The sequence below is a fragment of the Halichoerus grypus genome, chromosome 4, assembly GCF_964656455.1.
Source record: "Halichoerus grypus chromosome 4, mHalGry1.hap1.1, whole genome shotgun sequence".
Lineage (NCBI taxonomy): Eukaryota > Metazoa > Chordata > Mammalia > Carnivora > Phocidae > Halichoerus > Halichoerus grypus.
Window position 1 is genome coordinate 138564392 of NC_135715.1, and position 23798 is coordinate 138588189.

General features: G+C 42.2%; 1 long non-coding RNA gene across 2 annotated transcripts in view; it reads left to right on the forward strand.

Moving 5' to 3' along the window:
• The window catches only part of LOC118530159 (uncharacterized), a 36350-nt gene extending 16020 nt beyond the window's left edge, over nucleotides 1–20330 (forward strand). For both annotated transcript variants that reach the window (XR_004914496.2, XR_013447225.1), the window contains one exon: nucleotides 17913–20330. This is a non-coding gene — a long non-coding RNA (uncharacterized LOC118530159). The remainder of the gene's footprint in view (nucleotides 1–17912) is intronic.
• Nucleotides 20331–23798: the final 3468 nt, after the last annotated feature.

Sequence of the window (23798 nt, forward strand, 5' to 3'; positions counted from 1 at the left end):
CTTTCTCACTTGCTGGGAATGGTGATTACCAGAAGGCGCATGTGAGGGAGAGTAGTACTACCCTGCCTTTCCTGGCCTTCCAGACTCCTAAGGTCGAGAGAAATTAAGTCACAAAACTTTTGAGTCTCTTAATTATGGCAATTTAGACTATACTGTAATTCATTCATTTCCTTGTCTTCTCTGTTAAAGAAACTAAAATATAAACCCAGCTCAGCAAGGACTTATCTCTGTAGTTACTCCTGATCCTATGAACTAAAACCTAGTCTAAGATAGGCAAAGTTCTAGAAATATCCTTATCAATAGATTCACTCAAGTTCTATTGGCCTAATATGGTAAAGAGCACTGGACAGGCAGTTAGGAGGTGAGAATTCTACCATTTATAGGTTTACAGGTATGGGGCAGGAACTCTTTGTGGGCCTTGGCATCCTTGTCTGTGTACTGTGCATAATTATGATTTCATCAGGGTCTTGCGAAGGTAAAGTAAGTCCATGTGTGAGATATCACTTTAGTTTTTTATTTATTATTTTACTTTATTTATATCCTGTCTTATTCCAGAAATGATCTGACAAATTTGATAATAATACAAACCTACTGGTTTTGGTTTTTGTTTTGTTTTGGTGAGGATTAGAGATAATCTATGCAAAGCACTTAGCACTGCCCTAGCACACTGTTAGCACACTGTGCTAGTGGTAATTTACCATCAGAAAGTTAGTAAGTGTTCAGTGAATGATAGCTTTTTACAATTAGTAAGAATGTACCGTTAATAGTAATGTATGCCAAGCGTTTTGAAACTGTAAAACTCCGCACAAACATCAGGTGTTATTGTTGTTGTGGAGTCTATTCTGAAAAAGTACAAGTACTCACCATTGGCAGATAAAATACAACCAAAGCCACTTAGGAAGTACTCACAACATACAAGCCCGGAGTGCAGTCAGCGTAAGGAAGGGTGGCTGCTGAGCCACCTGTCCGTGCTTTCCTCCAAAGCTCCTGAGCGCATCTGATTGGCGCAGGGGAGACAGTCTAGATCCAGCGGGGCCAATCACATTCCCTATCCTGAGAGACGGTGGGTCCGTGGAGCCCAGCCAGGGGCTCTGATGGGGACCCCGCGGGCCCAGCCTGAGACCCACTATTCAGCTCTTCCTCAACCGGAGTTGTCCCAGTATCCGTCCCACCACCTGTTTCTTGATTTGATTAGCCAGAGTCTGGTTCTTTGCCTTACATCCAAAGACCCTTGACGGATACCTACAGGAAAGCAGTGTTTGCTTTTCTGGCGTGCTTTTGTTACATGTTTCTGAGATTTGTATAAAGGACAAAAAGTGTAAGGGTTTACTAATAAGGCAGAACAAAACTAGGGAGATAATATAAAACAGAACACTTTTGGAGATTTTATTCAGCTTCCTTCAAATTACTGGCTTGGCAGGTACAAACTGAAGAAAAATATTAAAAAGCCAGTTAGAAACGTTTTTTCTTATCAAATTATAAAACTATCTGGAACTAAATAGAACCACACTAAGGCCAAATTAATTCATTTTGTGTAAAGAAGATACATAAAGAAATGATTAAATATACCATGTTTCACAGGATCTTTAATTAAGACCACAATGCAGGGGAACCTTGACCCAACTGTAGCGACGTAGGAGCCCCCAGAACCTCCCTCTAACACTCTTCGGAGAGACAGGGGTTTGGTGAGCTGCAGGCTTGTTTTTACCCTCCAAGGGGTGCTTTATTGCTAATGTACCAAATGTGCTAATTATAAGGCAGTTTTCTCTTTAAGGCAGTCTCCAAGCACTAACTCCTGAGAATCGTCTATCTATGCCATTTGTAAAACTGCCATCGAGTGAGTTTTGAAACATAAACAATTACATGGATAATATATGTGAGAATATGCTATTGTAAACATAAAAATTATATTTACCTTCAATAGAATAAAATGGAACATGTCCTTTGTCCGGGTCATGCTTTAGTCCAGTTGCCTTCATTTTATAGAGATTTTTTCCCCCCCCAAAGAAATCCCTCCCAACCCTAATAAAAACCTCATTGATCCTTTCATTGGAGACATTCATAACCAGATCTTTGATGAAATGCCCCATAATGGTTCTAAATGAGGTGTATTGAACTGGTTTGTCAATTCTTTGTAGGAACAGTGGCCGTGCCAATATTAAGCGTGAGGTAAACAGTTCTTACAGAAAGTATTATGGAAACACTGTAATCCTGGCCTTTTAAAGCCACAGTTTTATATTTTAGAGCCTTTAAATATAGTTTGAAAAATCTCAACACTCTATTAAGAAAAAAAACTGACAATGCCATTCAGTTTTAAGCCTAGCTAACAAGGTTTGGCTTTCTGTGAAGGGTTCTGTTAGATGCTTCGTTTCACTCGTCCACTTTTCACAGCTCCTCAGACGACATTCATTCATTCATTCATTCACTCATCCAACTACTGTTTATTAAATGCCTCTGCGAACATATATGGAAACACACAGACAACTTTACTTCATACCACAATGCAAACATGCAAGTGGTTTTCGAAGGCTCACAGCAGGTATTCCAAACTCTACTAGAACTGTTTCGGGGCACCTGAGTGGCTCAGTCAGTTGAGCATTGGCCTCTTGGTTTAGGCTCAGGTCGTGATCTCAGGGTTATGAGATCGAGGCCTGCGTAGGGCTCCGTGCTCAGCATGGGGTCTGCCTAGGAGTCCCTCTTCCTCTGCCCACCCCCCACAACTCTCTCTCTCTCTCTTTGTCTCTCTCATAAATAAATGAATAAGTCTTAAAAAAAAAAGAAAAAACTGTTTCTACTGGATCACTTGCGCTCATTCACAGGGTGAGCTCTGAACTCCCCTCCTTGGGAGGAAAAGTCTTACCAGAAAGAACGTAAGAGGGCATCTCTTAGTCAGGTTTAAACTCAGCTTCAAATATGTCTTTGTTTCCAAAGGGTGCATCTCCAAAGGGCACCGCCCATAGCTATTTATGATCCTCATGGGCCTCCCCTTGCATTGCTGGGAACGATCTTTAACCCTTGCTAAATAAAGAAATCCCTGCTGCTGCTCATGCTGGAGCACATTACAAATGTGGCCTCATGAGAATCAGCTCCAGTGAGAATGGAGGCGTGCCGCGAGAGCCCTTCATGGGCTCAGTTTGGGCTCACATTTGAAGCCCAGTTTCGTTTTCTCTGGGCCTAGCGGTGTAATGCTTTGCCATGTCTCTGACTGGTAGCTGCAACTGCCTTTCATTCTCATTTCTACCTGCCCTCTGGGGCCTCCTGGAGTGACTTTCATGCTTGCAAATCCCAGGGCTTATTTTTTTTCAAGTCAGGACATCCCAAACATATCCTCTAAATTTGGTTAAAAAAAAAAAAAATCTGTCTAGCTGTTTTGGTATGATGTGGTGACAGCAGAGAGATAGAAACTTAACTTTAGATTTATGGAACAAAGATGAGGCATGGAAGTGTGCTACAGAGAATTCCTGCAGGTTCAAAATGAGTTCAAGTGTGTGGCAACAAGGCTCTTTCCCTTTTGATGTACATGCAGGAATTTAGATGCCGCGAATTTCATAACATCAGCTTGGTTTCAAGTGCCTAGTTCAGTGCCCCTCCCCCACGCCCCACCATATGGGATCCGAGGGGCCGTGAATACCCAGTCATTTTGTCTCCTTGTCTGTCCCCACTGTTCACATGAAAGCTAGTTTCTGCAGGAGGGACCATCCTGCCCTGAGGAGAAAAATGGCATCTCTAGCCAACGTACGCTTTTTCCACACACTTGCCCAAAACTCTGAGGGACTCAAGGTAACTTTTTTTTTTTAAGGTCAGGATTTAAAGGAAACGCTGCTTTCCCAGCTATCTAACAGGAGCATTTCTTGAGATTTAAAGTTGTGATTACATGTGAAAAAGTCTGACCCTACTATGAATTATTAATTAATATCGATGTCTCATCAGTCAGGGCAGTGCATTTATAGTTAGATACAAGTTAGAGGAAGTCAGGTACCCTAATTGGCCCTCTGGAGGGGAGGGTACCAAGACAGCGCTTAGCAGAAGCCCGTTCTCCACAAGGTATGAGGAGTATATTTCCCCCCAGACAGGATTCATTCCGGTGAAGCTCGGGACGGCTTCTGGGTGCCAGTTTTCAGGCATTGCAGAACAGAGGGGGCCTGGTTACCTATTGCTGTGTAACTCACCGCCCTCACGGTAGTGAACAACAGTAGCCATGAATTCGCCCTTGATTTTGTAATTGGTGCTGCCTTCACCTGGATGGTTCTCTTGCTTGTCTTATCTGAGATCACCTCTGTGGCTGCCATGGGTTGGTGGGTTGGTGGGAGGCTGGCTGGTTGGGGATGGCCTCATTCATATGTGAGTGAATTGTTGGACGGCTTGACATTTGGGCTCCTCTCCACTGGGTCTGTCGTCCTCAAGGAGGCTGTTCTGGGCTTTCTTATGAGGTGATAGTGGTTATCCAAGCGGGTGAAAGTGAAAGCTGGAAGATTTCTGGAGGCCTGGGCTTGGGAAGCTCACTATCCAACTACTGCCATATTCTGTTGGTCAAAGGGAATTACAGGTCTGGCCCCGAGTCAAGGGTGGGGAAAAGACTTTCCTTCTTAATGGGAGGAGCACAAAGAATTTGTGGCCCTGCTTAATCGCCTCCAGGTAAGAGGGGTCAGGGTTGTAGGCATGGGCTTCTTCCGGTTTGGACTGTTGGGACTCCTGCTTCATATACAGCGGGGACTCACTTCTGGAAAGGTCCTTTGGGGGGCCCCTGGGATGTACAAATATAGGGACACGTATCACAATAGTGTTTTTCACTATTTCTAACTCCCACCAGGGAGAGTCCAGGGAACAGGTTTCCTATCTCAGACCCACCCTTGAAAATGAACTTCTACACTTCTACTGCAGTGATTTTTCCAAGATTCACATCTGATTATATCACTCTCAGACTTACACCTTAGTGGTTTCCCTCTGCCTGGAGGATAAAACACTTGTTCTTTAGCATGGCCCATCTGGCCTTGCCCACCTTTCTAGAGGCATCTGTCATGGTCTCTCTACAAAGGGACTTCACTCCTTGCAGTTTCCAATTGCCCCGAGTGCTTTCCTGCTTCAGTGAGTTCCTGATGCTTATCTAGAACCGTCCCCTCCCTTTCCTACTCTAGGTCCGCTGGGTTTGCTGAGGGTCACGTGCCTTACAGAGCTTTCTCTGTGGGCAGCTTCAGCTGGCTTAGTTGCCCCTCTCCGAGCCCCACCGTGGTGTGAATAGCACCTTGATGTGCATCTGTTACTGTGCTCTTCACACTGTGGAAGGCTGGCTCCTTCACCTTCCCTCCCACCAGACCACAGGTTCACTGAAGGCAGGAACTGTGCCTCATGCCTCTTTGTAGCTCCTGGCCAAGTGTTGGGCACATAATGGGAGCTCAAAAAAAAAAAAATGTGAAGAACAAATGAATTGTAGAGTGAAATTTCTTTGGGATTTATTTCTTACCATTTTAAAAAAAAGATTTTATTTATTTATTTGAGAGAGGTGGGGGGACAAGCAGGGGGAGGGGCAGAGGGAGAAACAGACTCCCCGCTGAGCAGGGAGCCCAACGTGGGGCTTGATCCCAGGACCCCAGGATCATGACCTGAGCCGAAGGCAGATGCTTAACTGACTGAGCCACCCAGGCGCCCCATAGTTCTTCCCATTTTTGATAAAAATTCCCCATCTGTCCTTTGGGGGGCCCCTGGGATGTACAAATATAGGGACACGTATCACAATAGTGTTTTTCACTATTTCTAACTCCCACCAGCACCAGGGTCTCTGGTAGTCCTTCCTGTCCTTCATGTATTTTAGAATTATGTGATCCTCATCAGTGACAAGTCCTGTATGGGGGAGAAGGAAGTCATAAGGAACGGCACAGAGAATAGTGACGTTAAAATGCCATCTTAAAAATTGCCTGTGGGTCCATGAGAACGCCAGGAAGACATTGTGCACATGCTGCTTCCCAGCAAGGCGTGTGACCACTGGGAAAATACTACCCTAGCCTGATGTTGAGTCATCCATCATGGTTCCTGCAATGGTCTAAAATACAACTTTGAGGACGGAATATTGTTTCCCTTTCCTTATAGCAAAGACAACCATTCAGCAAAGATGCCCGTGGCCCTTACACATCCATGGAGGTTCGAGGGAAATGACTTTCCCTTCACCACAGGCCTTGAACTCCCCTGGTCACTCGCTGAGGCCACCTGGCCCCTGTCACAGCCTCTAGGCAGCAAAGGCAGCTCATGATGCTCTTTCACCACCCAACAGCTGCTCCAGGAGGAGGTCTGGTGAGGGAGAGTCCAGCCAGGGGGAGTGGGACAAAATGAGGAGCAGTTATAGCCTGAGATGGAGCAAGGAGAGGGAAGGAGCGGGGAAGGCCTACCTGGCTCTGTGGCTCTGTCCGAGCTTCTCCTCTCTCATTTCTTTTTTTTCAAGATTTTATTTTTTATTTATTTATTTTATACAGAGAGAGAGAGAGAGCACAAGCAGGGGGAGCGGCAGAGGGAGAGGGAGAAGCAGGCTCCCCACTGAGCAGGGAGCCCGATACGGGGCTCGATCCCAGGACCCTGGGATCATGACCTGAGCTGAAGGCAGACGCTTAACTGACTGAGCCACCCAGGCACCCCTCCTCTCTCATTTCTTTATCCTTCCTTGCCCTCTGTCAAGGGCAGGGTTCCAGCTTTCTCTTGCATAAAGTACTGGCTACTGAGGAGAAGTATTGGGCTTGAAGCTCTGTAAACTTTGCCAAATTTTAGTCCATAACTGACTTTCTAATAGTGCTCTTCGTCTTTTTTCCTTTCAAAACCCTTGATCAATATTGATTAGCAAATGCTTCCATGTCTCCCTAGAAAGGCTTGAACTTGCTCCTTGAATGGCCTTATTTGAGCGAAAATTTCAGTAAATATTTACCTTATAGGATACTAAACACTGATTAAATCCTTACGTAAAACTGAGTCTAAAGAAAATGGAAAGAATTGCAACCTGTTATCCTGAGCCAGGCTCTGGGCTAAGTCCACACATGCATGATTTCCTTCACCTTGACCTCAGCTCTGTGAGGCAGACTCTAGTAACATCCCCAGATGGGGAGACTGAACTTAGTGTGACAAAGTTGGTTGAAAAAGGCCACACAGATAGTGATGGAAAGAGCTGGAAATATCCTAGTTCTGTTTAAGCCAGTGCTATCAACCACTTCACTATGTGAGTACAGAGGGGCAATATACATCTACACATCTGCCCTCCTCCCGTACCCCCAATTTTTGTCAAGCATCTACTATGAGCCAGGGATTGGACTAGATACCTTACCTAGGTTATCACACTTAATTAAAAGAGCCATTTACTAGCTGAATGTGTATACAACTAAGGACTCTTCATTGTTGAGAGATAACAAAGCGTGGTAGTTAAGTCTTTGGGCTTCGGCTACAGACCTCTTGGGTTCACATCCTGCCTGGGCTACTTGCCACTTCTGTTTATTCTAGCAAGTCATGAATGTCTCCATGCCTCAGTTTACCCCTCTGTGACAGCTACCTCAAGAGGCTTAAATGAGTTAGCATTTCTAGAATGAACTGGCTTTTAAAATGTGACTGAGACAAGAGCCAGGGTGAGTAAGGACACCTTGCTCGGCAAAATCTCCAGGAAGAAAAGCTTTAAAAGAAAAATGAAAAAAAAAATACGTATCACATTATAAAATCCACAAGTTTAAAATGAGAATTTTGCCCGAATGTGTCTACAGAGCTGTGAAGTGCGAGTGTAATGAATTAAATTGCCTAATTTTATTCGAAATTAGTCATTTACATATTCAAAACAGATAAATTATTATTTATTCAAAGGACAAAAAGGTCATTTAAAATGCTTAAATAGTAATAGCTGGCAACATTGGAGCCTGGTTGTGAGAGAAGGCCGTGGTCTACTTCTGAATTATTTACTTCCAAGATACTTTAGGATTGTCTAAAATAGCGCTGATTGTTTTGGCTAATGAGTGGATTATTTATTGTGATTGTTTATGCACTGCCAGGAGAACACAGGGTGTTTTCTGCACAGACAGAGGCTGTCAAATAATACAGTTGACCCTTGAGAAATGAAATACCAGGAGGCCCTTTTATACTGAGGTGCACCACTGACTCAGATTTTTATGAGACAATCTAGGAATTGCTTGTGCTCTTTGGGTCAGTCATGAAAGTCAGGCAGGACCAGCTTTAAACTTGTGTGGGTGTGTATTCAACCTTCTAATCTATTTAATTTCATCGACTTGTCTTCCTTCTTCAAATTTTGCTTTTAATCCTCTCCACAAGAGCCACCTCCCATCAAAATGTCCATTTTCATAAGATGTGGGAGGAAAGCTTCCTAGAGAGGAGTGTTTGCTTTGAAGGCTGAAGCAGAGGGTTAGAGAAATCAAATTATGTGTAAGGTCTGCCGACCCGAGCAAAACTATAAAAAGGAGAGAGTTTACTGCAACAGGGTGCCCCCTGCTGGGGACTCGTTGAATCGCACGGCCATCAGCTCGGAACCCTTAGCTCAGCTCAGAACCCTTAGCTCAGCTCAACCTTGTAACCCAGTGCAGCTGCTGGAGAGGGGCCTCCTTCCCCCAACACACTACTCCTAGTCTCAGACTCGCTGCAGATGTTTCTTTATGACCCGTCGAAGTGTTTGCTAAATATCATCTGTTAATTTCCCAAACATCCTGGCTCTAGGTCTTTTATGTGAAACCCCACTCAAGATGTTAAAATAGATGATCGCAAAATAAAATATAAAATAAAATACAAACCGTGAAGGTGAATTTGTCCTGAAACATGAACAAAATGTGCTGTAAAGTAGGAGTCCGATCTCAAAGGACATTTCTTCATTTCTCTGTAGTTTCATGATGGGCAGACTGGTGAGGTGTTTTGTGACTATCTTTAGTCTTCAGCTTTTGAGCATGAGATTTTAAAAACATCACCATGTGTAGGGAGAGCTACTGGTTCTAACCTCTGTTGTGGCCCCAGTCACTCCCCTCCCCACCCTCAGCAAGCCCCTCTCAGCAGGACTTCGCTACAATAGTGTGGGAGGCAAAGTTGCTGTTGTCAGCATCCCTTCGTGGGTGAGGACTGGCAATCTCTCCTCCGAGGCTGGTCCCAGGCTCCATTTGATAAGGAATTCACACTCTTCCTTCAGGAGAACGGTTTGCCTTATAAGCTGGGATTTGTGGGTGGAAAAGTGCATAATTCAAAAGAAAGAGTTCCTAGTGGTGACATAGTCATTCAGGGAGATCCTTTAGGGAGAACCCATCAAATCACACCCCAGGGCTCTTCTACCCCTCTGCGGATAGAGGATCAGTTGCTGTGACAATAAACCTCCGGCACTTGCCCTCAAGACAGTGCAGACTGGTTTCCCCGGTGAGAAGCGCTGATGTCGGGAGGCGGGAGGAAGTGGGGAGGAAGTCCCCCCGGGGAGGCCCCGCTCAGGTCCTCACCACACCCGCGGGTCCCCTGTGCAGAGGGAAGTGGGGCCAGCTGCAGATCTGCTCCAGGAAGCTGGGAGCAGGCAGCTGGGCTGGGAACCCTTTGTGCTAAGGGAGGTCTGCGGAGACAAGCAGCCGCTGATTATAGGACATTTCATCAGAGCAGCTGCAACTGATCAGCTCCTGACTCGGTGCCTCTCAGAAGGTCCACCCTCTAGAAACTTCCCAAGCTGTGTGCATTGGACTTTATCCGGAAGGCTTGTCTGCTGTCAGAGTTCTTTTAAAGAGCAAGGCAGCCCTGAAAAAAGTATATTTTCCAAGTAGCTGTTTGTTAGGCTAGGTAACTGGTTCTCTAAGTGTGTTCCCCTCCCCAGCAGTGTCACCTTACCTGGGAAACTGATGGAATCGTGAATTCCAGGGCCTCATGCTGGACCTACTGAATAAGAAATTTGGGCGTGAGGCCCAGCAATCTGTGTTTTCACAAGCCCTCTGGGTCATTCCGATACACACCGAAGTCTGAGACCCATGGAAATAGGTGAAGAATTCCTAATTTAGCAATTATGGGAATACACAATGGGAAAACAGACAGGTGGGGAAAGGGTGAGCCAAACCCTCCAATTAAGATGAGGCCAAAGTTAGGTTCTCGATGCATGAAGCCTGTTGGTTTCCTCTCCTCCTGGAATCTAACACATGTCTTTAGTGTCCTGTTGAATCCAAACACATCGGAATACTGCCCCCAACTTTGACACCATTGTTACGGGAGACTACAATGTGTTTAATGATGATCAGCTTCACAGTGGGGTTTGTGCTAGCCCATTGCAGGGAAACACTGGACTGCTGAATTGCTAGAGAGCTTTATAATGCTCTCTATAAGGCATTCCAAATCAGCTAGAGAAAGGAAAACTTTGGAGTCAGTCCCTGTGATAGCTTTTAGAAGATAATTATGGAATATAATCACAATAAACTATTATTAGGAGGTTAATAATCTTTTTTTGCAGGGTACTGTGACATGTGTGCCTCTCTCTGGTTAGAATGTTGTTTGGCACTTTATCTCTTTACCCTTTTGAAATGTGCTTGGCCCAGCTCCCTCTTAAGGATCAGGATTGAGTGATGGCTGCCATTGATGGAAAGCTTGCTATCTGCTGAACACATTAGAACATACCAATTTCTCGTTGAATTCTTGTCACAACTCCACAAAGTAGGTGCTTTTAATTTCCCCCATTTAACAGTAAAATAAAATTATTTGAATGAGAATTAACTCACCCAAATTCCTCAAGCTAGTAAGTGGTCACCCTGGGATTAGAACTCCGGATGGTCTGACTCCAGAGACCACGGAGTTAACCAAACCTCCCCCTCCCTGAAGCCCTAAGCCCAGGGCGACCTCTTTCCCGGGTCTCTGTAGAGACCACCTGTTCCCCTGTGCCACTGCTAATATTGTTACTGATAATTTGCAGAATATTTACATGGGTTATCATCACAACAGCCCCATCATGTAGGTAATAGTGTCAAAATCCCCCAGTTACAGATGAGAAAACTGAGGCTCCAAGTAGCCCAGCAGCCCATCTGAAATCACACAACTAATATGTGGCCGAGCAAAGGATCAGACTAGGAAGGGCAGTCATATTTAATACACTCCATTTGTCCACTTAGCGTATCATGGCTTGTACCCAAATTATTATGTTCATATCTGTGGTTATCAGATATCAATGGCAGACCTTCGGAGTTGTCAGTTTTCTTTCTTTCAAGCATTCGAAAGAAACCAGGATTTAGAACCCTTTAAAAACTTTTTTTTTTACATTACTTTATTTTTGCAGTACCAAAGTAATACATGCTTGTAATAACAAGTCAAGCAATTCAGAAGCCTGGTAACTTTTTTATAGTCCCTGCAGCATCCACCATATTGTCTGACAAAAAGTAGATGTTTAATAAATAAAGTAGATGTAAATAGATATTGATTGATTTCACGTATAGGCACTAAGTTCATAAGTGTTCACTGAGCATCAAGAACTGCGCTGGGGGGTTTTGGGGATGCAGATATGGCCTCTACCCTCACAGAGAACAGGCAATCATGTGAAATGAACGGGGCAAAGGGGGAAGGGCAGGCACTGGAGGAGACGGGACCAAGGGCAAATTTTGAGCTTTCAGTGAAGACCTCCCAAGGAATGACATATTGAGGCAAAACCTAAGTTCCCTATCTGAACTCCGCTTACTCATTCCATGATATTAATTTGATCTACAAATGAAAACACCCCCCTCTTCCTTCCTTACTTTCTTTCTTTCTTTTTCTTTCTTTCTTTCTTTTCTTTTTTTTCTTTCTTTCTTTCAACAAATATTTATTAAGCACTTACTAAGTGCCAGGTTTTATAATTGGCTCTGGAGGGTTTTAAAAAATATACAGCTTTATTGAGATAGAACTCACACACCATATAATTCACCCCCTTAAAGTGTACAATTCAATAGCTTTCAGTATATTCACAGAATTGTGAAACCATCACCATCATTGATTTCAGAGCATGTTCACCACCCCAACCGGAAATCCCAGAGCCATTGGTAGTCATTCCTCATTCCTCTCCAAGCCCCTCTGCACTAGGCAACCACTAATCTACCTTCTTTCTCTATGGATTTGCCTATTCTGGACATTTTATTTAAGTGGAATTGCACAATATAGGATCTTTTGCGACTAGCTTCTTTCACTTGTATGTTTTCAAGGTTCATCAATGTTGTGGTGTGCTCCAGTACTTCGTTTCTTTTTATTACTGAATAATATTCCATAGTACCACTTTTTATTTACCCATCAGTTAATAAACTGATCCGTCCATCAGTTAAGAAACATTTGGATTGCTTCCACTTTTTGGCTATTATGAATAATGCTGCTGTAAACATTCATGAACAAATTTTTGCATGGAAATACACTTTCATTCCTATTTCTCACCTAGGAAGAGAACTGCTGAGTCATATATTTAATCTTTGGAGAAACTGCCAGATTGTTTTCCCAAGTGGCTGTACCATTTTACATTCCCACCAGCAATGTGTGAGGGTTCCAGCTTTTCCACATCCTAACCAACATGTATTCTTATTTATCTGTTTTGCTTGGAGCCATCCTAGTGGGTATGAAGCAGTATCTCACTGTGGTTTTGATTTGACGGCTAACCTGGAGAGATTGGGGCTTTTTGTGGACCTTGAGAAGAAAGAAGAGTTTGAGAGGGAGTTGGTGGCAAAGAAAGAGAAGTGCTCTCAAATGTTTGGTTTAGAATCATCTTTGAGATTCAACTGTCATTTATATATATATATTTTTTTACTTTTGAATGCTTCTTTCCTTCAACCTTCTAGAAAATGCAAATTCTTTTAAAAATATTTCGTGCTAAAATGTAAGATGACTTTTTTGCAATCCTGGGACATATAATAGTCCTAGGATTTGGTCTAAATAAATTGGCTGGAAGTGTATATCAATGAATTGGGGGCTGTAACAATCAATGGCTTTGGTCTAGCCTTGTACAATGTCACTTAGACATTGTCATGTCTCTGTAAGATCTAGTTGATCAATCAAATTAAGGCTGATGCCTGAAAGGCAAGGTACATTCCCATTCTATGTTGACAGAATTCTCCCTTTGCTGAGTGCCCTCTGTAGCCTGAAAAAGCCAAACACACAAACGGTTCCTGGGCAGAGCAGAGGGACTCGAGTCTACTCACCACACTCACGTGTAGATGGAATTTACCTTTGAATACAATATCCATTGAGTTCATAATAGCGATTTAAAAATGTCTACAAAACAGATTATTCACTTTTTCAGCTAAAAGTCTGGTGGCTTTACCTTTTCTTTCTAATTTTAAAAGTAAAATGTATACTTTGGTTGCTGTACTAGTTGCACATTTGATTTATCAGACAGCATAAAAATGTGAAAATGCGTATCGTTTTACAGTTACGAAACTAACAATAATGGTACCTGTAAGTCCTTATATATATCCACCCAGCTCAGAGGAGTGAAAAGCATAGACCTGCTTTCTTGATAGGAGTACGGAGTTTTGAGATGGGAGCCCAAGAATGATCTTACTCCTATTTGGTGAGAAAGTTTGACTAGCCCCACTCACTCCAAATTATCCCTATTTCTTGGCTGTTTTGAGCCGGGGATGTGAGAGAAGAAAGGGAGGGATTTGCCCTTCGCTTCAGGAACCCCTCCTTGTAGCACCTGGTATTCTTGTAGGTCCAGAGATGGCATGGCTGGTGTTGCAGAGACTGGATAGCTATTCACCAAACCCACTTCCCTTTCTTTCTGGGCACACACTGTCTACCTTTCCCTCTCTTTCAGTTATATATGGTCATGTGACTGAGTTTTGGCCATCTGCATGTGAATGGATCTGTTTACTCCAAAAATGCATAGATAGTTTAACATTCTGAAAGCTATTACATTATTCATCATATTAATATATTGTAAGACGGGAAAAAACACATGATCTTTTGAAAGATGCTCCAAAAAGATTTGATACAATTCCATATTTATTAGCTGATTTTTAAAAAAAAGTAACCGTAAAATAGAAGAAAATTCCTTTAACATGTTAAAGGGATCTTAATTATTGGTAATGGCTATTTTGTTCATTACTTCTCTTTTGATAGCCAACAATCATGGCAAGAACTTGCCTTAAGGCAGCGTATTACTTAGTTACTTAAGAGCAGTTCTGACCATTGCCATTTGCTAAAGTGAAGATTCCAAAGAGGAAAACAGTTCACTCATTTGAAGTTTGTTCTCTGTTGCCGGGATCTCTGTATGTTACCAGGGAGAAGAGCCTTGATCCCAAATCATTCCTTGGTTTGACATTAGATATAGGGGCCAAACCTTAAAGGACGCTAAAGAGTCCTAGTCTTTCATCATGACGCTTAAGCAGAAGTGGCTTTCATTCATTGTGGGTGGGGCAAAGCCTGAAGGGTTTTCAAGATGCCTATCCCATGGTTCAGGGCTTCTCCATAGGAGAGGAGCTTCTGGTGCCCAGCGTCTGCGAAGCATCTCTCCTCCTTCACAATCTCACTGAAATCAATTCATGAAAATGTACTTTTCTGGGACTCATTTAACTTCCTCAATAAACTTTTCCTGCCAGGTTAAAAAAAAAATGTCCAGATTTCATGCCTGGTAATGAAATTATGCTTATTTTTAAATCTCGAAGAATGTTTCTATTGTCCTTGAATTGGCTAGAGTTTCAATTTATTCAGGCATCGAACACTCCAAAAGGAGCTTGCTGTATTTGGCAAATGGTAAGAAAAGAAACATTAAACTATTAGCACTTTAAAGTACCACTGAGGAATACTTCTATTCCCTAAATGCAAAGCTTTGCATGAGAATGCGTCTAATAATTAGCTGGTAGACCAGATTACTCAGGAGTCTCTTCTGGTCTCATAAGTAAATAGGGTTCTTTGTTGTAATTATTTATTTTCCCGAGAGGCCAGAATGGTTGTAATCTTAACTACAAGTTTATCTGTTTCCTCTTTCTATAATGATTTACTGTGTATACCTAAGAGACGAGGAAACCTCTTTGGGTTTCCCTAGTCTAGGCTTCCAGGAGATATTTCTCTTTTAAAGGACCCAGGTGTTAAGCCAAATCCCCTGTTTATAGAATGTTAAGGTTATGACACAGTCAATAAAAGCCTGGAAGTGCTGTTACTGCTGACATTGCACCCCTAACACACGCCATTGTGCCTTTTATTTCTCTTTCACAATAGTGTGGAGTTAAGAAGGGAGTGTAAAACTTAACTTTGAATTTCCTGGCTTTTGTTGGTTTGTTGAGCAATCCTAATGCTATTGAAATTTTTCCCCTTGCTGGGTGGTTGTTTTTCTGGTGTGCGGTTGTGCATTGTATTTTTCTAAGAATTACAATGGTCTGGAAACGTCATATTGGTATGAATGTAAACCATAGGTTGACCTTTGGCATGATAAGTGGAAGCAGAGGAATATGTGTAAAATGTGTGAATTCATTTGAACCTGACCATGATTTCCAGTGGGGGAGGTGATTTCACATTTGGAGTTTATTGGGCAGCTCTCTCTTTTTTTTTCCCCCTTGGGTTGGACCAGCTCAACATGGAATTGCTGTTTTTCCGTAAAGGCAAACACCCAGATGAAAGGTGAGACATTCTGCCCATTGTGATGGTACTTCCAAACTTGAAAGCCCACATTTATCCTTTAGGGAGAACAGACACCCCACCGGCTCACTCTCTCTAGTGGATTTTCTGCAGAAAAGCAGCTCTGAGCTTGTTCATATGGCAAAAAAAAAAAAAAAAAAAAGAGATGTCATTGCTTGATTTTTCTTCTATTCCTTTTATTTATTAAAAATAATTTATGTTGTTTATTTTTCTCATTGCAAAAGCTACATATGTTCATAGTAGGAAAACTGTTAAGTAAAAAGAGGCAAAAAGAGGAAGATAAAGCATTACTTAATTAACCACTGCTAACAATTCAGCGTGCATCTTTTAGGCATTTTTCTTATGCAAAACTTATGCATACTGTTTTGTAACCTACTTTCTTTCAAACCATAGCCTCAAACATCTTTGCACAGCAATGATGTTATTTAATTTTTTTATGTTTAATTATAAAAGTAATACATATCTATAGTTTAGAAAAAAAGAAGAAAACATTACATGAGGCAATTTCGGCTAAAGGTTTTTAACTTTGTGTCCTTTTATATATATGCATATAATGTATACACACACACACACACACACACACACACCTCTTTATTTTTCTCCATTTATATAACATTCTTTGCTTAGGTGAATTATAATTTGAGTAAGTACTTGTGTCTGGTCTTTCCCTTGGACTGTAAGTTCTGCGGAACCATGTCAATTTTGTCTCCACTGTATCCCTGGCCCCAGTGTAGTGACTGATACACTGGCTCTCAGGAAATAACTGATAAATGAATAAATAAACTTTTACATTGTTTTCAGGTTTTCTCCATTACAAACATTTTTCCACATATAACTATGGCCACATGTATTTTGTATATTTTGTGTCATCCTAGAAATAGATTTTTGAGCCATGGACATCTGCTTTGGAAGGCAAACTGTCTGAATTTATATGTTGATGGGAACACTTAACAAACTGGGATATGCTGAGGCTGGCTCAGGAGAGCCACTTAAGCACTTTTCTTCTCAACTCCAAGTTCAGTGACCTTATGTCCATAGGTTATTATTGGCCACAGTGGAAGTATTTATACCACAGAAATTGGCAAACACTACAGATCAGGACTTTTTCTTTGTTCTATTGTTTTCTCTTTCCTTCCTTCCTTCCTTCCTTCCTTCCTTCCTTCCTTCCTTCCTTCCTTCCTCCCTCCCTCCCTCCCTCCCTCCCTTCCTCCCTTCCTCCCTTCCTTCCTTCCTAGTCTTCCCTCCCTTCCTTTCGTTTCCTTCCTTCCTTCCTTTCTTCCTTCCTTCCTTCCTTCCTTCCTTTCTCTCTCTCCCTCTCTCTCTCTCTCTCTCTCAATTGCTGGTTTACTATCACACCATTACCATGGCCATAGGAAAGTTACATAACCTCTCCAGGGCTTAGTTTTCTGATGTGTAAAATGGGGATAATTCAAGTACGACCTCACAGTCAGGGAGACTGCCTGACGCAGCTCTAGGAGGTAACTGCTCACAAGGAAGTCTAGGTGAACTTGCCTTCTGGAATTGCGAGTGCGCAGGACAGCTCACAGAGCAGTTGTGAGGACTAAATGGTTAATACTTCCAGCTGTGCAAGCACTTAGCCCGAGTGCATACCAAGCAATCATGAAATGCAAGCAATTATTGTATTATGTGATTATAGACATATGTATTATTTTAGGTGTTTCCAGATGTTCTCTAAAAGCGTTGTACCAATTTATGCTCTCGCTACCAGTTTCCTCACTCCTTTGCCATGAGTGAATATTATTGGTCTTCTTCCCAGTGTAATTGCTGAAAAATATCTAATTATGGCATTCATTTGCTTTTCATTGATTATTGGTAAAGCCAGGCATCTTTTCTTTTGTATCAGCCATTGGGTTTCTGTGAATTATCTATGCTCCTTGCCTATTCTTCTATTAGCATCCTCTACTCCTTCTTTTCTTCCTCTTCCTTCTTAAATCGATCAAATCGAAATTAAATCACAAGAGCTCTTTGCATACTTTTTTCAAAATATGTGTTGCAAGCATTTGACTTTGTGTGTTTGTTTCTTTGCAAATTTGCAGGTGATAAAAATCATTAATGTTTTCTGGGTTTTATGTCTTGCTTACTAAGACACTCTAAAATTATAAACAAAATCTCAAAAAATTTTAATAATTATGGCAGAGTCATGTTTGGACAGATATTGAGGTTATTTTCATATCTATCTCTTCTTTATCTATTTGTTTATAATTATTATTATCATTATAAACACATAAGTATATATAACAATTATAAATGCATATAATTATAAATAGCTATTTTGCGATTATAAACCCCTCTGGTTTAACATTCTTATACCTCTATTTTTGCACACATCTCAGATTACTCATCAAGGAGAGCGCCCAATTGTCCTCCAGAAATGTTCGACTGGCTTCCACCCTCACTATCAGCACGCGAAAATATTACTGTGTATTGAGAGAATACGAAATCTTTGAAGTCAAATGTTCACATTGAGATTTGGGATGTCTCAATATCCTTCCAACTCTGATTTTGTTATATGTTCACCACATAAATTATCCAAACACAAAGACTGAAATGCACTGCTAAGCGCTTTCTCAGATTTGGGGAAGTAAAACTGGCAAGGCAGCTTGCGCGGCTGCAGAACGTTCATCATGGAGTCTTGTGAAGAGACGTCGCACAAACGCGGAGAGGCTCAGCAAATAAAGGTGCAGGCGGTGGGCCTGTGAGGGAGCGAAGCCACGCACACTCGCCGGTGAATGGGAGACAGTAAGATGCGAGTCCTGAGCTTCATGGAGCCTCAGGTTCCAGGATGGGTTATCGGAAGTGCACATGTGGTCTATATCGGGGGGTGAGTTGTCACATTGCAAATGTACCAAAGGGCGTAGGAATGATTTCACACAACAGTTCACTCGGTGATTTGCGTGGGTGCAGGCAGTGGGACCATATGACGCGGGTGAGCCAATAGACAACAGACAACAGATTGCCACTGACAATCAACCGACACTGAGCGATGTCGGCAGCCAATATGACTGAGAACTGGGAAGGCATAATAACATTTACATTGATGTTTTCAGCCGCAATTGCTACATGCTTTTTCTCTGCCCTTGCAAAGATGCAATATGTTGATCATACACTAAATTCCCGAGGATTTCTAACCCAAATTTGATAATTTCACAGAGTGTTGTGGTTTGCTCTTTCTCCAAAATGGAATCAATATCTATCTTATATATGTGGCTTTTCAGGGATCATTGTTTCTGTTTCTCTAATACCAGTGCCATTTAATCAAAAGACGAAATTCAAAAAAGGCGAGATTATATTGTCCTGAATGTTAAGCAATATTTCATGTGCATTAGACACTGATGAATATTTCAAGGAGCATCTAGTGGCTAATCCTTGTCTTTAAGATAAAAAGAAAATTCAGCAGTTACTCACACCCAAACTCTTATACCTAGACCAGAAAAAGATGATAATTTGGTAAGATTGAATTCAGCTCTTTAGATATATATTACCGTGTTCTTCAGGGAGAAAGAGAAAATAAACATTAAAATAAAAAGAACACAGGAGTTATGTTCTAATTTTTATTTATCTTTAATATTTATAAAGATGCAAGTCTTTCCTAGACCTCAGTGTATTTTTTGGATAAAGCTGATAAACACAACCATCCCAACCAACAATGACAACTGTAGAATTTTAAAGGCTGATTGATTATGGTGCCAAGAAGGTAATAAAGACAACTAACTATCCATGATGTGCATTGAGGGCTGGCTGGCTAAAATTCTTCTCTGGAGAGGGATAAAGTGTATTTGCCTTTTCCTATTCTCCATTTGGAGAGCAAGTCTGGAGGAGATGATATGGCATAACAGAAATGCCATTAAAGCCCAAAGCAGGGCACTGGGCTTTACCTTGGGCTGGTGATAACTACCTTTCTACCTTAAGAACATTGCTTCACTTTTTGGATCCCATGACTTCATGTGTAAATGAGGTTTCATGTTCTGGGAAAATTCCAGAAATCTCTCCACTGACATGCACGGGGAAGGCAGTCTTCTCTTTCAAGCTGGAGGAAATTCGAGAGAGCCACTGGGTATAGAAGAGTCTGGGTTATTTCTAGCACAGAGTAAGGAGAAACAAGAAAGAGTGCTGGTGTTCAAGGACCTCCAACTATGAGAAAGGCCTGGACCATGTGGCTCTCTGAGGAGGTAAGAAAAGGCTCAGCATTGTCTGAAAATTACTAGGCTGCTGGATCCACGTGAGTGGGAGCGTGTCTACTGCATTCATGTCTGTATCCCCAGAACCTCACATCATGCCTGTCATGTGATAGGCATCCGAGGCAGATTTACTACAAAGCAAATAAACCTTAAACTTCAGGGTCCCTTCCATTTGCATTCTAAGAAAGATTCACTTTTATACCTAGCTTTGTATTTGCAGTTGTATATTCTTTTTCATCACAGGGTCTCCCAACTATTAGACTTCAAGCCCCATACAACCTTCATCTGCCTCCCTGTAAGCGTGCAATGAATATTTATTGACCTAATGAGGAAAAAAATTAAAAAAAAAAAAAAGAAGGAAGGAAGGACAAAAACTCAAACCAGAAAAACCAATGGCAGCTGGGAGAATCAAATTCAACCTTGATCAGTCAGAGGCAGCCTTCTTAAACCATTCCCAAACAACAGTGGCCAATGGTTTACAATTGATTCAGCCTATTAAAAGCTTCATTCTTACTTGTCAACCAAGGGCAAAAGGCAAGTGTGTTTAAGCTTCTCTAAGGGTATTCTGGGAGATCGCAGTAAGGGTTGCAAGCATTTCCAGAGGGAGGGGAGGTGAGTATAAAGGAGCTTTGTGCTCAGCACCACGCTAGGTACTTTCACATACCTTGTCTCACTTAATTTATTGTCCCCACTTCAAAGATGAGGAAACTGAAGGTCAGAAAGGTGAAATCACTTTCCTTAAAGTCATGCAACTATTAACTGGTAAAGCTGGGATTTAAACTTTGATCTGTTGAGCTCCAAATCCTATGGGTTCTCCTTGACTCCATGCTATTCTACAGTGAGAAAATAGAAAGTCCATTTGTGGGTTGTAAAAATCTAAATAAAAAATAACAAAATCACCAAGGGGAACAGTCGGAAACTAAAGTGAATAGGGATTAGTGGACATTAGGGACTGGTTGATGACTTTGTGACCAGTGGCATCTGCTATTCTGCTGCGTATTAGAACAAGACCCATCTAATTCAGTGTAGGCTGGGAAGAATCCATGCACTTGGGCCATTGGAACTTTAAGGAACAGTGCGTTGTAGCTGGTTCAAAGATCAAATCTGAGGAAGCCGTAATCAGAGGAATGAAAAAAGATGTCAAGGCTGAAGTGATAAAACATAACTTCTCTGCGGAATTTTAATTTCTTCATTGTTCCACAAAGCCCCCGGTTATTCATTACTTGTAGTAGGAAGCCTTCAGAGAAGTCATCCTTTTGGGCAGTGCAGTGTGTGCAAGGCTGTGCTGGGCATTGCGGTGCTTTCAGGAAACACATACTGTCATCTCTGCCCATGGAGCTAACAGGATGGTTAGGAGCCTCGATACATACGGGCCCACAGCATGAGCCAATAGTCACCGCCATGATAGAGGGTAAATCATAGAACGTGTAGGAAATACATGGTTCATTTTGTGGACTTCCTGACCTTTTTCCTGTACTTCACAGTTTAGAACTTGGTTTCATGGGTGTCTTCACAGCAATCCTGTGAAGTAGGCAGGGAGGTTATTTTTACGCCCTTTATGCAGATGAGGAAGGGAAGGAAGGCTCAGAAAAGTGAAGTGAATTGCCTAAGGCCATCCAGCTGCTGAGTGGTAGAGCTGGGAGTCCCACCAATTTCCCAGGCCAGTGTACTTTTTGCCAGACAATCATTCTTTACAGAGTCACATTTTACTCGGCAGTATCTTCATTACCCAATGCATTTTTAACAAAGTGGCACGTTTCCTAGTCACTGAATTGACAACTAATGCACTATTTTGACTCAATATTAACAAGTGTGAGAGTAGAAGTCTATGCCTTTGGAACTGGGATAAAGACACAGTCAGATACATCCTAGGAGTTGCCCAGTGGTGTGCTACTAAGCTGGCCCCCGGGCCAAGGGTGGAGGGTGAGAGGTGGGTGGCTGGGTGGGGGCCCACTTTGTAGCATTTGCAGCTTTCCTTCATGTAACTACCCCCACCATAGCCATTTTTAAGCTACCAACAGTTTAAGGTCTAGTTCAGGAGATTCCTGAATATTTAACAAAAGGCTCTTAGCTGGTAAGAAGCTAGCCCGCTCTTGATAGTGGTCTCTTCCTTCGTTTCCACTCTTGTTTTTGGAGCTAAGAAGCATCTTTTTTTTTTTTTTTAAAGATTTTATTTATTTATTTGACAGAGAGAGACACAGCGAGAGAGGGAACACAAGCAGGGGGAGTGGGAGAGGGAGAAGCAGGCTTCCCGCGGAGCAGGGAGCCTGATGCGGGGCTCGATCCCAGGACCCTGGAATCATGACCTGAGCCGAAGGCAGATGCTTAACGACTGAGCCATCCAGGTGCCCCGGAGCTAAGAAGCATCTTGAGAGAAAATTCTGGACGTGACTTGAAAGCCTTGAGTCCAGTACTGTGGTTATGCTTTCCTTTCTTTATTTGTGCCTGTCCATTAGGATACAAATTCATATTCTGTATCTCATTGATTTTTTAAAAGTGGCTTGACTTTATCTGTCTGACATACACAAGCGGACTACATTATTGATAATTACTTCTCCTTTTTAATTCTTAAAGAACAATGCGCTCCTCATGGATCTGAAAATCAGACTTCTAGGGCCGATAGGAAAGACGTGCTTTCATTGAAATGTTCTTCTTTTCCTCATAACCTGCAACATTTCTATATAGAACTAATCCACTTGAGATCACTACCTTGGCTGAATTTAATGTAACTCAGTGTTAATGAATGTCTAATTCTGGGTTTCTGACTTTCTGGTATTCCTTGCCTTCCTGGACCACTTTACCATGATTAAGTCCAAAGATCTGCTTCATTCACGTTGCTCTGAAAATCTGAAGTGCAAGGGATCCATTCAGGTTTATTTCTCCCTGGTGGGTACAGCTCTCATTGGATGCTAATGAGAATTACAAATGCAGCTTAAGGAGAAACTAGTGCCTTTGGAGTTGAGGGGCTGGTTATTTAAAGATGTATTGCCGTGGCACTTACGGAAAATGATTTATCTGTTTTGTTTTGTCTTCCTATAAATCAAGAATACAACACAGCATTAAACATTCCTCAATATTTATGCTAATATAAATTTGGGTTTACATACTTGACACTAATTCAGGAGGAGCAGTGGTATTAGAATAATGGCTACCTGTGACAGGCCAGGGTGTTCCCGAACAGCTCTTTTAACTCTTTATTAGGCTCTGGATGTTCCCGCATAGCCCGGACATGGTAGGTACTCCCCGTCAGGTGCAGTTTCTCTGGTAGGTGCATTCTGACCACACTCTCTGTTTTTTGTTTGGCATTAGTTAGTTAGTTTTGGGCATTAGGTTAGCCTAAGGTATTTATAAATGTATAAAGTATTTATAAATGTCTTACTAAGGAGTCATTGGAACAGAGTGAAGAGAGACAGAGATTGAGCTCTGTGGGAAATCAGAACCCGGAATGCTTGACTGTTCCTGCAAGTCTTGGAAAAGTCCATGGATCCAGTGAGCAAACAAAGAAAATACAAACATTTTTAAAGACAGATTTCATGCCTGCTAAACGAAGATTCTTTTCTGCCATTGTGTTGGCATCACCTAGATGGGACTGACCCTCTCAAATTCCTCAACCTCTTTGTGCTAGCTTCTGTTTCCAAGTAAATTGCGAAGAATAATAGGACTCGCTCCATAAGATTTCTCTGACAGCCAGTGAGACAAATGCAGTACCCTATGCACAGGATATGCATGTGGTAGGTGGGCTCAACACATGTCCTTGGGCTTGGCGTTCGCCATGTGCAATTGGAATCCTGATTGCATCTTTGTGTTCTTCTTGGTCCCACTGGAGTAGCTGTGAAAGTCTGTTGGACCCCACCGGTCACAGGCAATTTTCTGAGATGTTTTGTCAGGACTCCCCCCAGTTAGTTCAAAGGAGGAGCTGAGAGCCTTGCTGGAGTTCACTGCACTGTGAGTGTCCTTCCTCAGTGCCTCATTGCACTATGTGAATCAGGTCAGTCTCTGATGAGCTGCCTGGCTGGCCTTTGTGGGGAGAGCCCTGCAATT